Source organism: Colias philodice, chromosome 29 (assembly GCF_061535455.1).
Source record: "Colias philodice isolate Cphi_HAF_F1 chromosome 29, ilColPhil1 Martin Lab GWU primary, whole genome shotgun sequence".
NCBI classification, from domain to species: Eukaryota; Metazoa; Arthropoda; class Insecta; order Lepidoptera; family Pieridae; genus Colias; species Colias philodice.
In genome coordinates, this window is record NC_143114.1 from 1,182,942 (window position 1) to 1,202,081 (window position 19,140).

Genomic DNA, 19,140 nt, shown 5'->3' on the forward strand with positions numbered 1-19,140 from the left:
TAGAAATCTAAATAACAAGACACATAGAAGTGCTATAATGTCATAATTCGTATGAAAACCGCTGTCGCCAAAATCAACACATTCAAACCGAAAGCTAAACAGTACACACAAGTAAACTATGCCTTTTATTGGACAGCTTGATTTTAGTGAAAACTAACTTAACCCTTGGCATGCCTGGTAGGGTCTGTCAGACCCACACCAACGCGCAAACTGTTGTAGTTCGTTTAAATTTGAATTTCGCGCCTCACCGTTTTTAGTAGCTGGCCGTTACTAACCACGGAATGGCCTCCACCCGCTTCTTCAGCCCGAGGCGAGCTACGAGCGTAAAAGGACGTGCTTAAAGTGCGTGCGGGTCCCACAGACCCCACCAGGCATACGGCGTGACTTTATTTTGTAAGTATTTATTTTTCTTTTTTCTTATAGATATTGGAATTTGGCGTTAAATAATATTAGTTTGTACATTACATTATCCTATTTTATTGTTTTTTTCAGTTTAATCATGAATAAACAACTAACAGACGAGGATATAGCTAGTTTATTATTCTAAGAGTTGGATGAGGAAGACTTAGTTGCATTTGATTGAGGAGGAAGAAAATGATGCAGGCTCCACCACTTTGGATACTGAAATGGAGGTGCCTCTGTCCATCCATTAGTACATTTGTGAGACATGTAGTTGTCACATTTGTCTTGACCAGTCGATTTTTCAATGCGCAAAGTGTTACCAAACCAAAGCTTTACAAAGTGTAAATGCAAGTGATGAAGACTAATTATTTTGTAATTTATATTAAGTATATGATAGTGCCTTACACTGGATTAAAGTCTGATTATGATCTCATTACTTTTGATACTAATTATATGTTAACAAAGTTATAGTCACGAAATGTTGCTTAAAAATGTGAGTTAAAGTTTAATTTCAAATATTTTAATAAAGTTGATTAATTTCTAATGTGATTTCTTTTACAATCTCTTTTTTGCCCTTAAAGCATGCGTCTTGAATCATTAAATCATCTTACATAATAAAATTTATAGAAAAAAATACCATTTTGAAATCGGGGTCTGAGAGACCCACCAGGCATAGAGTGTAACTTATGCCCACCAGGCATGCCAAGGGTTAACTATTAAATTAAGCTTTTGAATATGTATCCTAACGCACGAATTTACGGTTTATTTTAGAATAACATCCCTAAGTATATGAGACTTTTTGCTCCAATACGAACAAACGTGATAATAAGAATGGTCGACTGTGTCATTCATTGTTATTTCGATTACTATGGTGACACTCGTAATACTTGTAAATATTCTATAAATTTAAGGAAAAACGGCATTATTTCTAAAAAAAAATATTTTCCGATGAAATATCATTCCTTTATAAGTATAATTACAACTTGTGGAAGAATTTCCGCAATGGGAATTGCTGAAACACACCATGTATACACTCATACGTCTCCAGAGCAACTGAACAGTGACGAATGCACTGGTGATGTGAAAATCACCTGAGTGGCGACAAGGTCACGCACGCTTACGACTTCTAGTGTCTTGTTATTTAGATTTCTATGCTCAAGAATCATGCTGAAACAATGAAAATCGATGCAGTAGTTTATTGCGAACAGACGAACAGACAGACTTAGAGCGTATACGCACTATGCGGGTAGCCGCATTGCGGGTAGCCGTCCGGCTGACCGCAAGCACAATTATGTACGGAATATTCATTTCTATGCGCACTGCGATGCGGCTACCGCAGACCGCGTCGTGTGCTCAATGGCGCGGTGGGAATAGTGCATCGCTGTGTTTTGTTAGAGCGGTCTTGGAATGTACATGCTAAATTGAGTCTTATTACTAGTACAGTAAAGACTATTGTTCTTTTTGCTTTCCGTAAATCCAAATTCAAAAATTGAAATAGCCCGTTATGATTATTATGTTCTATACTCATTGAATTCTATTTTTAAAATAGTTGTGTACGTTCCAAAACCGTTTTTCAAACTTTAACTATTTTATATTAAAAAAACGCAATTGTGATAATGGTACGGGAGCTATTAACGTTGAAAAAGAAGTCATTTTAGTATAGCTGGTTTTTTGATATATTGTTCCTCTAGCTATTTCGGTTAGAGTCCGCGCAGTCTGGCTGGCCGGAGTGGTTGCGTTCAGTAGTGCGCATCTTATCTGCACAGGAAATTATCCTTAATTTAAAGTCATTTTTTAACGCGTAATTTTTAAACCTTTGCCTTTAGATAGATCCATCAATCATAATTTTTTTATTGCAAGACGTTTTTTTCGTTGTTAAATAGGTGCCATACGCAATTTTTAATTTCGTTTTTATAAAAAATTCAAATTATTTTAGAATGTCTGTAAATTTCATATTATGTTCTTCAAACATAATATAATCTAAAATTAATTAGCCAGACGCTAATTCGATTGTTAAGTATTAAATATGTACAAATAAAAACGTAGTGAAAGTAGGTAAGTATAACAATTTGATGATTGTGTATATGGAGAGATAGTTTAAAGTGCAAGAGAGATAGAAAGGGTCGGCCGCGAAAATTAAATAACAATAAAAAATAACTTCTTTTTTTCGAAAATATACCTAAGATGCATAGAAATTGAATTGTTCCTACTCTAGGATTCCCTGTGTTGTGGGAACAAGTACCTTCCATTGGTACATTTTATTCCTTAGGCTAAAAAATAAACTATTAGGGTACATCAACAATCTTCTATACAAAACAATTTTTTTATTACTTATCTATTAAGTTATGGGTTTAAATGAAAACAGCGATTACATAAACTTATGTATAATGTTTCCAATAGCACATTGCCTAATACCACACATTACACACCGCGTACAAGAAGAAAAAGAACCACAGACAAAATACAGTGTTGCCAATACAAGTTAAATTTTCTAATATATATCTAATATTAACTAGCGACCCGCCCGGCCCTGGCTTCGCACGGGTGCAATAATCGCTAAATACACTACAGAAAAACTGTGAACGTTGAATATAAAAACATAGCTTTCCGCCTGCGGCTTCGCCCGCGTTTTCAAAGAAAAACCCGCATAGTTCCCGTTCCCGTGGGATTTCCGGGATAAAACCTAGCCTATGTTACTCGTGGATAATGTACTCGTGTTACTTTCGAATGGTGAAAGAATTTTTAAAATCGGTCCAGTAGTTTATGAGCCTATTCATTACAATCAAACAAACAAACAAACAAATCTTTCCTCTTTATAATATTAGTGTAGATATAGCCGGGCGGCCGGCTGGTACCGCCGCAAACGCTACGTCCCGCAATTTTTAAATCTGTAATATCTTCGAAAATATTCACTTAAATCCATGTGTAAAAGGCCATATAGATCTATATTAAATGAACAATGTATTCAAGGTCTTTAATTGGTTAAGGATTAATGCTGTATTGGTTAAAATCGCTTCGAAAATTAGCCATTATTTGTCGTAAAAAGTAAATGATAAAAAAAGTTATTGTGGGTTATCCATAAGAGATAGACATTAGACATATACCATCACGGACTTTTCTGTAGACCTTTTCAATGTAGTTAGTACATTAAGTATTTTGATAAAACTCGTAGGGTGCCTCCGTTTGCACTGTAAGTGGAAAAATTGTAATTATTTACGTAATCACATTAGAAACCTCAAAAATAACAGTAGGTACTTCTCCACTATTTAATGGATGTTATTATACATATAAACCTCCCAATTGAATCACTCTATCTATTTAAAAAAACCACATCAAAATCCGTTGCGTAGTTTCAAAGATTTAAAGAGACATAGGGACAGAGAAAGCGACTTTTTTATACTATGTAGTGATGATGATAACAATATTAATTCATTAATCTTAATTCTTAATATATGTATATACATAAATCTCGTGTCATAATGTTTGTCCTCAATGGACTCCTAAACCACTTAACCGATTATAATAAAATTCGCACACCATGTGCAGTTCGATTCAACTTGAGAGATAGGATAGTTTATACATGTAGGTACCACGGGCGAAGCCGGGGCGGACCGCTAGTATACCTACCTATATAAATTCATGCTAACTACTTTAGTTAAATTCAATACAAACTTAAACATGCGTGTGTGTGTGTGTTCACGTGTGTGTGTCGTGTGTGGTGTGGTGTGTGTGTGTTGTGTGTGTGTACGTGTGTACATCAATATTGAAACAAACTTTCTAGTTGTTTACAGATGATGGAATATTGGAAAACAATAACAATTCCTTAGACGATAACATAAATAATTCTGACAGTGTGAGGAAAGATGATGATGATGATGATTATGAAGATGGCTTTTTAAATTTAACAATGTAATTGTTTAACCTTCATTGATATAGTTTTTATTCCATTCTTTTCAATGTATGGTAACTTTAATTTATTTTTCACTTTTATGTTTTTTTTTTTCATTTTAGCTTTTATTTATAAGAACAAGTGTAAATAATATTGTATTCTTGCAATTATTTCCTGTCGCATAGTTAAAATACACTAGCTGATGAGCTGCATGCTTCATTACTTTTTTTTATTTATACACATTTTTTAATACTTAACAATCGAATTAGCGTCTGGCTAATTAATTTTAGATTATATTATGTTTGAAGAACATAATATGAAATTTACAGACATTCTAAAATAATTTGAATTTTTTATAAAAACGAAATTAAAAATTGCGTCTGGCACCTATTTAACAACGAAAAAAACGTCTTGCAATAAAAAAATTATGTCTGATGGATCTATCTAAAGGTAAAATATTAAAAATTACGCGTTAAAAAATGACTTCAAATTAGGGAAATTATCCTGTGCAGATGAGATGCGCACTACTAAACGCAACCACTGCGACCAGCCAGACAGCCCGGACTCTAACCGAAATAGCAAGAGGAACAGTATATCAAAGAACCAACTATACTAAAATGCTCTCTTGTCAACGTTGGTAGCTCCTATACGATAAGAACAGAGAGGTATAATGACGTAATTGTAGGTTTAGTGAGAGAGTTGATGCTAGAGAGACGTGTAATGTAAGAATTTTGCATATTTTCACTTGTGATATTGTCTTGTATAGAATATGGTGTGTGCCCTCTCTGTTCGTATATGATCTGTGTTTTGTAAATGCATAATAATATTATATGATCTGTGTTCTCAGGAATTGTATGAAAAATTACTAGTTAAGGTACCATTTTGTGTGTGTTAAGAATGGTAGATGGTTTTTCTTCATGTACTTACTACACAACGGTGCACTATTTAAAATCGCATAATTTTTTATTTATTCAAGCATCGGTCAAAATATAATTTTAAAAAATTTGAATCAACAGGGTATTTAAGATTGCTTAAGATTTATTATTCTTTATTTATATTAAAAATTATATTTTAGGTTTCGCCTCGCGCGCTTGTGTTGAGCGATTATTTGTTTTATTTTTTTTATTTGTTCTAAGTAATTGTTAGCTTACTTCCGACGCCCATGAAATCATAAAATAGCTTGTGATATTTATCTATTAACTGCCAAAAGTTACATTAATAATGGTTTATGACTTTTGTCTAATTAATTTGGGTGTGTCGGAAAGGTTTGGTATGGTATTAATTGTAAGGGTGTTGCCACACAAATTTTATTTGTGTGAACGCCTCCGTGTTTATGTATTGTGTTTGTAAATAAGGAGTGCTTTATTATGCTTTTTATATTTTTATTATTTAATTATATTGATACTATTATATTTTGCTTTTGTATTATACATAACATTGTTTTTGAGTACTTACGTTTCTAGTAAACGCTTGAGGTGTCGGTTGTTATCAGTTTCATTTCAATTGAAAATAAATAAGAAATTTTTAACTATTAAAGGTTTTTGCTATTGCTGAACCTGTAATGATTGTTTTAGTAATTCCACTAGACATATCATTTTACCAATTAAGTGAAGAGGTTCAAATCGACATATATTATTCTTACATTCTTTCAATATTTTTAATTTATTTATTACGGTGGAAGTAATTAGTACATTTTCTAAGATAATCAAAAAATGACCGACACCAAGCGCCTTGGCCTATTCTCGAATAAGTTGTGATCGTATTGTGTTCCCGTCTCGAATATCTACATATAATATAACAGTGCAATGTGGGCGAGACTAGTGTCCTATCTCGGTAGTGTACGACAACGTATCAAGGGACCGCTTGTCTAAACCGTTCGGCGACAAGTCGCACGACATCCGATCGGGTGCGTGCGACCGTCTGGAGTTACGTCTAAATGCTAGAATAAGTCTCTATCATCGAGTTAGTTAGTGTACGCAACTTATCGCACGCGCACGCAATACGCGCCCGTACTTGCGTGCGCGGGCTACAAGTTGCATTTTATCTCTCTAAGTATTGAAAATCGTTACGCAGATTCCCTTCCGCATTGTGTACTTAATTCTCGCTCTCGAACGAATCTGCGCAACGCTTTGCACCTTTGTTAGGGTTGACCAGTGTGTGCATTGAGTCGCTCAACTATTTGTACAGTATGTATATTTTTGTAAAATTTCAACTCTAACTCGTGGCAATATTATCAAATTTTAAAAAAATTATCTCTAACTAGTACAATTGTTATGCAGTTCTGTTTTTACTGTCGTTAGTCTTAGGGCAACGTCGATCCATCGCTTCGGTTAGGCTCTGTCGGTGATAAGACTGAGAGACAATGATATAGTTGCACGACTCACGCATTGCTGTCGCGGTCATTCATTCGGGACAGTAAGTCGCGTTCATTTCGAATCACCCTTTATCACGCTAAATGCGGTTTCAGTGTATGACGTACTGAACCCAAATTTTGGCCGGGTCTTTGCACGCGGTGTCTATGGTTTTTTTTAACGTATAACTTTTCATTGTTATAAGTTTTCCCACTAAATTTTATCGCGTTTGCTTCAGTTTACCATGCCGGGAGTTTTAACTGTTAGTATATTTAAATTAGTGTATTTAAATGTATATTTCCTGCAAACAATATTCCTGACCATAAAGCACGGCGTGCACGGACACGATCTAGTTAACTTTTCTTGTTAAGGCTTGTGCTACACGAGCAGAGCTAGCGCGGGGCTCGCTCGGCGCTAAGTCTGCGAGTGTGACGCAGGCGCAAGGGCGTATCGCCAATTGGTTGTGAATAATCGCTTATCGCCCGTCAGCCTCATCCGTCGTTTCCCATACATGAAGATATCAGTACCTATTGCAAACACCGACGCATCAACTCCTAAGCAATAAATTACTCTTTAGTCTATGTATAGAGCAATAAAAGAAACCTTCGTTTGACGTTTCGGTGATATGTAATTCGCATCTCTCCAGTGGGTCGACACTTAGAACATCGTTTTGGTTAGGCTTCCATTTTCAAGCAATTTTAAACTTCATTCAATTGACATAGAGTTCAAATTATTTTGTACTTTTCCAAGACCTAAGGTCAAGTCTGGCTTGCCAACATTTAGAAAAAATAAAAATATTTCTAATGTTGGCCTCTCCGATGTGATCATATAATAAAAGATTTAATATTTTAGTTTTAATTATTTATTATTATTTCTTCTTTTTTTTTAAACCTTATTTTTGTACATTTTAATTTTAAGCTAGTACATTAATAAATTATTTCTTTCTTTCTTCAATTTCTTGTCAATGGTTAAGACTTAAGCATAGACAACGTCTTGATGTTGATTTGTTGTTTGAAATTTGAATTCAAAATGGCGTTTTATTTTATTGTTTTGGTGGATGTTAAACAAAGTTTGTTCTTCGTATATCGTAAATTTTGTTATTTACCTACTCAGTTAATGTACAGTACATTTTTTAATTTGTAATATTTCTGCCAAAAGTGAAAAAAGAAGAAAAAGTGTTATATTGTGTAAACAATGTTAAAATCTTTGTGTGTAATAATTGTGATTTGTGACTAAATATTTACAATATGTACCCAATGACTGTTCTATAAGGAAGATAAAACATAATAATTACATAACAATTTATGAGTAACATCTCTAACACGTCATGTTCTGGTTGTAGAATCAATTGGAGGAGATATTATTATGTCCAAAGAAAACAACGGCTTCTTCATATACAATTCCAATATGGCGATCCGACCGGCAACGATATATTGGTATCGAAATTTAGAACGAGATTTAATAGAAATCCCGCAAAATATTTCAAGGAAAAGTATAAAATGTGAATCTAGTTGTATTCACATAATATTTCAGCCGAATTCAGTTCTACATGCCTAAATAAAGATATTCAGTAAAATACAAATGGAATTATCCATTTTTGCTGATAATAGTGTTTTAATATTATATAAAAATGTTATTATATAATTAATATTATAATAAACTTCTTGATCTACATTGTTGTTTTATTTTTAATTTCCTATAAATTTGAATATATGGATGAGAATTAGTAGTGTTGTTACCCAGCATCGATAATTTTATCGATATCGATATGAAGTTTTATCGATACTAGCACTCACAAAGAGACATCACTAGCAACGTCTACTTTTTAAATGTTGGCAGCAATGTGGGTCATGTTTGACGTAAACTTTTCATAGGTTGGTATATAAGATTTGACCTAAGTAATACATGCATATGTGTGCGTGAGCTCGAAATCGAAGTACTGAGTGCCGTCTCTTACTATATTACTTGCTCTGTGCATCTCTCCACACGACACCGCAGAGGGTGGACGGCACTCGACCGTCTGTGAATAAAGTTACCCGCGTATTGAAGCGATGATAGCGCGTAGTGAACAACAAGGAGATCGAATCTAGCTCAATTTTTTCTTAATAATTAATTATTAATTGTAATTTATTAACTCCTACTCGCTTGTTGTTTACCGTTGACTCGTTCGATTTATCCTCTTGGCTGGTTTATTAGATAAATGTACAATAGCGATAATTCACGGTTTCACTTATGGAATTTAAGAGTTGATAGATATTATTTGATAATTTGGTAGTGTTAAACGTTCGTTTAAGCCAGCTAAGCCTCCTCAAGCTGCATAGTACTCAAACGACTCGCATTTCGAATAACGGTGCTTATTTCTCGTTGGTATGTTTGTTTGCGCGCGCGGACCTCGTTAGTCAATTACACCGCGGCGCCGCTCAGCCGCGCGTCGCGTCTCAGCGCGTTTAAAGTACAATTTATCTTTATATCTATTATTTATTAATTATAGTACATAAACTGTTGTCACTGTTGAGCTATGTCGCATGTTCTCGTCAGAGTTCGGTCTGTGTGTCCGTTTATATATACTTACGCTAGCAGTAACGATCGATAATGTTTGTACAGTTTTTAACGATACTTCTCGTAGCGTACTAAGCAAGAAATATTTTAGTATATATTTAAGATCTAATCGAATTACATTTTAGTGTATTATAATAAAGTACTCGAGTTTTCAAATTTCATTTTTAAAACTTTGTATGGTCCTATAGGTTTTGTTTGATCGTCTCATCTGAAACCGACTCCGTGGAATGTAATTAGAAATTTAACTGGAAGAATTTTAAATAAATTAAAACAACATTAATATTATTTAAGTAATGTATTATAAAATAGGAATAAGGTAAAAAGTTATTAACATTGTATGGAAAATTGTGACAAAATTATAGTCATTTGTAATATTATAGTGATGTTTTATTCTACCCTATACTATACCCTATACTTGTCTACTGTATATTTTAAACTAGCTTCCGCCCGCGGCTTCGCCCGCTTGGTGTTTTGATAAAAGGTAGCCTATGTTCTTTCTCAGGGTCTAAAGATTGTCTGTGCCAAATTTCATCAAAGTCGGTTGAGAGGTTTAAGGGTGCGTATAAAGCAAAATTACCAATCTTCTATTAGATGATACGTGTAATATTCAAGACCAAATCTAAAAAATAAAATATATATCAAACTAGATGATATGTTCAACGATTCTGTTCAATCAAAAACATAAAATATTAAAATTGACTCGATAAAAAAAAATCACCAAGTTAGCTCTAATTTTCACACTTTTACGTTTTCTACTTGACATGGTAATACTTATTATGATTTTTTTTTCATAAACAATTATATTAAAACATTTGCAAGATATTTGTCAGAGCATTTTGTGTAATTACTTTTAGTTTTGGTTTTATCTGCGATAAACCACTTTTATCGTGACAAAACCAAACGTTTATCTCGAGAAAAAAAGAGCGCCAAGATGAACCAATCAACAATTTCAATTCAATAGGTAGTGCCATGCCATCCTATGCAGATTATAAATAAACGTGTTTCCAATCTATTATGTAGATTGCACTGAAGTGCTATTAACAACAGAAAGATAAAATTACCTTTTACTTTCACGTACTTTTTTACTAGAATATTCATATTATGTTACATTGTGATTATGGTATCAACTCTCATTCTTTTAAATTTTGACATGGTAGGTGCGTAGTAAAGAAAAAAACAAATCCAAATGAAATATAATAGGTTAGCTATTATTAAATGACCATATTATGTTAAACGTAGTAAAATGGAATAAAAAAAAAATAAACATACCGGCCGAATTGATAACCTCCTCCTTTTTTTTGAAGTCGGTTAAATATAACAAATATGCGAGTATTCTAGGTTCGGTTATAATTTCTATATATTTTATATTGATAGTCTTTTTGTGAAGGTTCATAAAATATTTAAACAGGGATTGGTATTGCTGCAAGCTTTGCAAGGATCACATTTAATTATACCATAGAAATCTAAATAACAAGACACAATAATTATACTAATTAAGCTATACATAATATACCTCATACCATCATAGACTAGTAAATTGAATAGTTTCTACATTTATTTTCCTACTTACCCTTTTATTTATGAAACACTATAACAATAGTCAATAGTGTGGCCTTTTTTTAGTGGGGAAATCTTCCAAAGATACCCACGGCCCCCGGGGATGGAGCCGTGGGTTATGTCGGATTCTTATTTCTTACCGACCAAAACCCCACTGTGTTCCGTCGAGCCGAAACTGGCTAGGGCCGCGGGTATTGGTTGAAATTCTTCCGCGACAACAAAATATTGGGCTAGTTTTTTATGCACGTCCCTTAGCGAATAAATACAAACTTGGACGTTCGTCATTATATCACGAATAAATCGTGCAATAACTATAATGTTACAAATTCTATAACATGAACACATAATAATATTAAGTAAGTTTCATATTTTTATTTAAAACTAGCAAACCGGGCGAACTCCGTTTCGTCACCAGAGAGACCTTTTCTTTGCTATAAACCTCACGGAGCCCGAGACCTTTCCAACGAATGCAAAACCGTGGAAATCGGTTGGTGCGTTCTGGAGTTATAGCGTCAGGAAGGAAAACCCGACTTATTTTTATATAGTAGATTATATTAAAGTGTATTCAGTACAATCTGTGTTTTATTTCGTGTGAACCTTCTGTGCGTAGTACTATTATATTATATTCTGAGGTAGATTGATTTTTAAACCTTAATATTTCAAAGTTTCCCTATTACATAACATAATACATAACTACATAATCTATATCTATACTAATATTATAAAGCTGAAGAGTTTGTTTGTTTGAACGCGCTATCTCAGGAACCACTGAGCTGATTTGAAAAATTATTTCGGTGTTGGATTTCCCATTTATCGAGGAAGGTTTCGTGCTATATATCATCACGCTAAGACCAACAAGAGAGAAGTAATGCGGGTGAAACCGCGGGGCACTGCTTATCTTATATATAAAATTCTCGTGTCACAATGTTAGTCTGCATACACCTCCGAAACGGGTGGACCGATTCTCATGAAATTTTCTGTGCATATCGGGTAAGTCTGAGAATCGGCCAACATCTATTTTTCATATGTACCACGGGCGAAGCCGGGGCGGACCGCTAGTAATAATATAAAATTATAATTTTTAAGACTTAGTCTATAATAATATGTTGTCGAGGGCTAATAGATACATAAATAATTAAATCAAAATCTGTACCTACAGTAGTTTTTGCGTGAGCCGGAGCCAGTGTAGGCACTTATATGCAGATTTTGGAGTTATTTAAATAATAATTATTAATAACACGAAAGATTTTGTGTAGTGTATAAAATCAGTTTCGGATAGGTAAGTTATAAGTATTTTCGCCGATCCAACTTGTACGTTGGTAATCCATACTAATATTATAAATGCGAAAGTAACTCTGTCTGTCTGTCTGTTACTCAATCACGCCTTAACTACTGAACCAATTTGCATGAAATTTGGTATAGAGATATTTTGATACCCGAGAAAGGACATAGGATAGGTTTTATCCCGGAAATCCTACGGGAACGGGTTTTTCTTTGAAAACGCGGGCGAAGCCGCGGGCGGAAAGCTAGTACATAATATATCGGATTCAAGGGTTCATGCGTTTTCCCAAATTTATGTTTCTAAATCATGTTGTTTTCAGATAAATATTTAAAATCCTAAAAAATATACAGTACAGAAATGTCTGATCTATACTCTGTCCATTATATTATTTGCTTTTTGACAGCTTCACGCCTATGAACTTGATTGTATTGTCTATGTTAAAATGTCATACAAATAATTATCGTTCTTCATGGACAGGTCCCGCCCACTTAGTGATGTCTACACAGAATTATTCAATGATGGGTCGATAGATTATAATAATCGATAGAAATACTCTGTAAAATATATCCGATGCAGAAAAACTCTTCTATTATGTTATATAATTTAAACGTAAAGACAGCCAAATTGTAAGATAGAAACCAATAAATAATAAAATATTAGTTTAGTTTAGTTTTAACATACAATGCATAGATATGTGGTCTTATTATTACATATCTTATTAGTACGTTTACGTTGTAATTATTATTTACGTACCTGATTCGATTTATGATAATATTTTGAATTTATAATTGAAATGGTATCACAATCGATAATCTTTTGAACATCACTTCTGGTATCACCCGTCGAGCTGTCAAAAAGCAATTCTTATAGTGGACAGACTATAGTGACTTTTTTTGGATAAAAACACAATATTAAACTATTAACTCGATAAAAAAAAATCAGAAGTAACATCGATTTTCAAGCATTTTCAGTTTTATGTGACATACGGGAACGCTATTTTTATGAAAATTTTACATTTCACCTTCTAATCAGGTTTAACAGGGATATTATTGGATAAATTTATAATTGGGTGCTTATTTTTTTCTATATAAAATATATATAAAAACGAACTCGCGCGCACCACTCCTGTGCCACCAGAGTCCAACCAAACTACTGATTTATTTATACTGTAGCGTGCTCGGCGGCCCCAAAGGTCACCAGAGTTCATGTCGCGCCGGCCCTGCGCAACGCAACGCGAGCCTTTTCAGTGCCTAAAATGCCTAAACTTTCGGGACAAGGGGGCCTTAACAAAAAATAAATTAAAATGTAATTTTTTAATAAATTTATTAAATAAGTAGTAAGTAAGTAATATTATCATATTGATTATAGTTAACAAGGATTACAATGGGATCATCTTTGTTCTTTTACAAACTAATACTTGATTTTATCTTACGCTTTTTTACTGAATAAAACAAAATAAATAAATATATACATATTTAATTTTTTCCAATAACGACAGGGAAGCTCCCGCTTTCCCCTACTTGTAACCAGTAACCATACAGTGACTATACAGTGACGCACTCTCCTATCCCCATTTCTCCAGGAAGTACACAATTACACTTCCTGTGTAAGGATGAGAGAGGAGAGTGATGCGTCCCCACTTTTCCAACACCGACTCAGTGACGTCCCCCCGTTCCCAGAAACTACAACGTGGCGTCAAATTCAAATTTCTTTATTTCGTCCCCCTTTTTTCCAAAACAACCCCCTTCCCAGTGGCCACATGGCCGAGCGCCGGTCACCTTGAACGCGTTCAAGTACTGCAGGCCCGAGCGCGGACCGACGCTATTATTTCCTGCACAAAAATACAGATAAATAAATAACTTGACATAACACAACTAGACAAAAAAAAACGATCACAAACAATATTATTCCCGCAATTGATATAAAATCGTACCTTGCGGGCCGTCGAACGTGTTAGCAACATATAATCGTACCATGCGTGCCGTCGAACGTGTTAGCAACATAAAATCGTACCATGCGTACCGCCACACGTGTAAGCAACATAAAATCGTACCATGCGTGCCGTCGAACGTGTTAGCAACATAAAATCGTACATTGCGTGCCGCGTAACGTGTAAGCAACATAAAATCGTACCATGCGTGCCGTCGAACGTGTTAGCAACATAAAATCGTACCATGCGTGCCGCCACACGTGTGAGCAACATAAAATCGTACCATGCGTGCCGCCACACGTGTAAGCAACATAAAATCGTACCTTGCGTGCCGCCGAACGTGTTAGCAACATAAAATCGTACCTTGCGTGCCGCGTAACGTGTAAGCAACATAAAATCGTACCTTGCGTGCCGCCGAACGTGTTAGCAACATAAAATCGTACATTGCGTACCGCGTAACGTGTTAGCAACATAAAATCGTACCTTGCGTGCCGCGTAACGTGTTAGCAACATAAAATCGTACCTTGCGTGCCGCCGAACGTGTTAGCAACATAAAATCGTACCTTGCGTGCCGCCGAACGTGTGAGCAACAAAAAATCGTACCTTGCGTGCCGCCGAATGTGTAAGCAACATAAAATCGTACATTGCGTGCCGCGTAACGTGTTAGCAACATAAAATCGTACCTTGCGTGCCGCCGAACGTGTTAGCAACATAAAATCGTACCTTGCGTGCCGCCGAACGTGTTAGCAACATAAAATCGTACCTTGCGTGCCACGTAACGTGTTAGCAACATAAAACCGTACCTTGCGTGCCGCCGAATGTGTAAGCAACATAAAATCGTACATTGCGTGCCGCGTAACGTGTTAGCAACATAAAATCGTACCTTGCGTGCCGCGTAACGTGTTAGCAACATAAAATCGTACCTTGCGTGCCGCGTAACGTGTTAGCAACATAAAATCGTACCTTGCGTGCCGCCGAACGTGTGAGCAACAAAAAATCGTACCTTGCGTGCCGCCGAATGTGTTAGCAACATAAAATCGTACATTGCGCGCCGCGTAACGTGTTAGCAACATAAAATCGTACCTTGCGTGCCGCCGAACGTGTTAGCAACATTAAATCGTACCTTGCGTGCCGCCGAACGTGTTAGCAACATTAAATCGTACCTTGCGTGCCGCCGAACGTGTTAGCAACATAAAATCGTACCTTGCGTGCCGCCGAACGTGTTAGCAACATAAAATCGTACCTTGAGTGCCGCGTAACGTGTTAGCAACATAAAATCGTACCTTGCGTGCCGCGTAACGTGTAAGCAACATAAAATCGTACCTTGCGTGCCGCCGAACGTGTTAGCAACATAAAATCGTACATTGCGTACCGCGTAACGTGTTAACAACATAAAATCGTACCTTGCGTGCCGCGTAACGTGTTAGCAACATAAAATCGTACCTTGCGTGCCGCCGAACGTGTTAGCAACATAAAATCGTACCTTGCGTGCCGCCGAACGTGTGAGCAACAAAAAATCGTACCTTGCGTGCCGCCGAATGTGTAAGCAACATAAAATCGTACATTGCGTGCCGCGTAACGTGTTAGCAACATAAAATCGTACCTTGCGTGCCGCCGAACGTGTTAGCAACATAAAATCGTACCTTGCGTGCCGCCGAACGTGTTAGCAACATAAAATCGTACCTTGCGTGCCACGTAACGTGTTAGCAACATAAAACCGTACCTTGCGTGCCGCCGAATGTGTAAGCAACATAAAATCGTACATTGCGTGCCGCGTAACGTGTTAGCAACATAAAATCGTACATTGCGTGTCGCGTAACGTGTTAGCAACATAAAATCGTACCTTGCGTGCCGCCGAACGTGTTAGCAACATAAAATCGTACCTTGCGTGCCACCGAACGTGTTAGCAACATAAAATCGTACATTGCGTGCCGCGTAACGTGTAAGCAACATAAAATCGTACCATGCGTGCCGTCGAACGTGTTAGCAACATAAAATCGTACATTGCGTGCCGCGTAACGTGTAAGCAACATAAAATCGTACCATGCGTGCCGTCGAACGTGTTAGCAACATAAAATCGTACCATGCGTGCCGCCACACGTGTGAGCAACATAAAATCGTACCATGCGTGCCGCCACACGTGTAAGCAACATAAAATCGTACCTTGCGTGCCGCCGAACGTGTTAGCAACATAAAATCGTACCTTGCGTGCCGCGTAACGTGTAAGCAACATAAAATCGTACCTTGCGTGCCGCCGAACGTGTTAGCAACATAAAATCGTACATTGCGTACCGCGTAACGTGTTAGCAACATAAAATCGTACCTTGCGTGCCGCGTAACGTGTTAGCAACATAAAATCGTACCTTGCGTGCCGCCGAACGTGTTAGCAACATAAAATCGTACCTTGCGTGCCGCCGAACGTGTGAGCAACAAAAAATCGTACCTTGCGTGCCGCCGAATGTGTAAGCAACATAAAATCGTACATTGCGTGCCGCGTAACGTGTTAGCAACATAAAATCGTACCTTGCGTGCCGCCGAACGTGTTAGCAACATAAAATCGTACCTTGCGTGCCGCCGAACGTGTTAGCAACATAAAATCGTACCTTGCGTGCCACGTAACGTGTTAGCAACATAAAACCGTACCTTGCGTGCCGCCGAATGTGTAAGCAACATAAAATCGTACATTGCGTGCCGCGTAACGTGTTAGCAACATAAAATCGTACCTTGCGTGCCGCGTAACGTGTTAGCAACATAAAATCGTACCTTGCGTGCCGCGTAACGTGTTAGCAACATAAAATCGTACCTTGCGTGCCGCCGAACGTGTGAGCAACAAAAAATCGTACCTTGCGTGCCGCCGAATGTGTTAGCAACATAAAATCGTACATTGCGCGCCGCGTAACGTGTTAGCAACATAAAATCGTACCTTGCGTGCCGCCGAACGTGTTAGCAACATTAAATCGTACCTTGCGTGCCGCCGAACGTGTTAGCAACATTAAATCGTACCTTGCGTGCCGCCGAACGTGTTAGCAACATAAAATCGTACCTTGCGTGCCGCCGAACGTGTTAGCAACATAAAATCGTACCTTGAGTGCCGCGTAACGTGTTAGCAACATAAAATCGTACCTTGCGTGCCGCGTAACGTGTAAGCAACATAAAATCGTACCTTGCGTGCCGCCGAACGTGTTAGCAACATAAAATCGTACATTGCGTACCGCGTAACGTGTTAGCAACATAAAATCGTACCTTGCGTAACGCGTAACGTGTTAGCAACATAAAATCGTACCTTGCGTGCCGCCGAACGTGTTAGCAACATAAAATCGTACCTTGCGTGCCGCCGAACGTGTGAGCAACAAAAAATCGTACCTTGCGTGCCGCCGAATGTGTTAGCAACATAAAATCGTACATTGCGTGCCGCGTAACGTGTTAGCAACATAAAATCGTACCTTGCGTGCCGCCGAACGTGTTAGCAACATAAAATCGTACCTTGCGTGCCGCCGAACGTGTTAGCAACATAAAATCGTACCTTGCGTGCCGCCGAACGTGTTAGCAACATAAAATCGTACCTTGCGTGCCGCCGAACGTGTTAGCAACATAAAATCGTACCTTGCGTGCCGCCGAACGTGTTAGCAACATAAAATCGTACCTTGCGTGCCGCCGAACGTGTTAGCAACATAAAAACGTACATTGCGTGTCGCGTAACGTGTTAGCAACATAAAATCGTACCTTGCGTGCCGCCGAACGTGTGAGCAACATAAAATCGTACATTGCGTGTCGCGTAACGTGTTTGCAACATAAAATCGTACCTTGCGTGCCGCCGAACGTGTTAGCAACATAAAATCGTACATTGCGTACCGCGTAACGTGTTAGCAACATAAAATCGTACCTTGCGTGCCGCGTAACGTGTTAGCAACATAAAATCGTACCTTGCGTGCCGCCGAACGTGTTAGCAACATAAAATCGTACCTTGCGTGCCGCCGAACGTGTGAGCAACAAAAAATCGTACCTTGCGTGCCGCCGAATGTGTAAGCAACATAAAATCGTACATTGCGTGCCGCGTAACGTGTTAGCAACATAAAATCGTACCTTGCGTGCCGCCGAACGTGTTAGCAACATAAAATCGTACCTTGCGTGCCGCCGAACGTGTTAGCAACATAAAATCGTACCTTGCGTGCCACGTAACGTGTTAGCAACATAAAACCGTACCTTGCGTGCCGCCGAATGTGTAAGCAACATAAAATCGTACATTGCGTGCCGCGTAACGTGTTAGCAACATAAAATCGTACATTGCGTGTCGCGTAACGTGTTAGCAACATAAAATCGTACCTTGCGTGCCGCCGAACGTGTTAGCAACATAAAATCGTACCTTGCGTGCCACCGAACGTGTTAGCAACATAAAATCGTACATTGCGTGCCGCGTAACGTGTTAGCAACATAAAATCGTACCTTGCGTGCCGCCGAACGTGTTAGCAACATAAAATCGTACATTGCGTGCCGCGTAACGTGTTAGCAACATAAAATCGTACATTGCGTGCCGCGTAATGTGTTAGCAACATAAAATCGTACCTTGCGTGCCGCCGAACGTGTTAGCAACATAAAATCGTACCTTGCGTGCCGCCGAACGTGTTAGCAACATAAAATCGTACCTTGCGTGCCACGTAACGTGTTAGCAACATAAAACCGTACCTTGCGTGCCGCCGGACGTGTAAGCAACATAAAATCGTACCTTGCGTGCCGCCGAACGTGTTAGCAACATAAAATCGTACCTTGCGTGCCGCCGAACGTGTGAGCAACATAAAATCGTACCTTGCGTGCCGCCGAATGTGTCAGCAACATAAAATCGTACCTTGCGTGCCGCCGAACGTGTTAGCAACATAAAATCGTACCTTGCGTGCCGCGTAACGTGTTAGCAATATAAAATCGTACCTTGCGTGCCGTCGAATGTGTTAGCAACATAAAATCGTACATTGCGTGCCGCTTAACGTGTTAGCAACATAAAATCGTACCTTGCGTGCCGCCGAACGTGTTAGCAACATAAAATCGTACCTTGCGTGCCGCCGAACGTGTTAGCAACATAAAATCGTACCTTGCGTGCCGCCGAACGTGTTAGCAACATAAAATCGTACCTTGCGTGCCGCCGAACGTGTGAGCAACATAAAATCGTGCATTGCGT

At 37.8% G+C, this 19,140-nt stretch overlaps 1 protein-coding gene across 1 annotated transcript in view; it reads left to right on the plus strand.

Moving 5' to 3' along the window:
• Positions 1 to 19,140, plus strand: part of LOC149475715 (serine hydrolase-like protein) — an 82,165-nt gene that overhangs the window by 7,569 nt on the left and 55,456 nt on the right. The gene's annotated exons all lie outside the window — the stretch shown is intronic.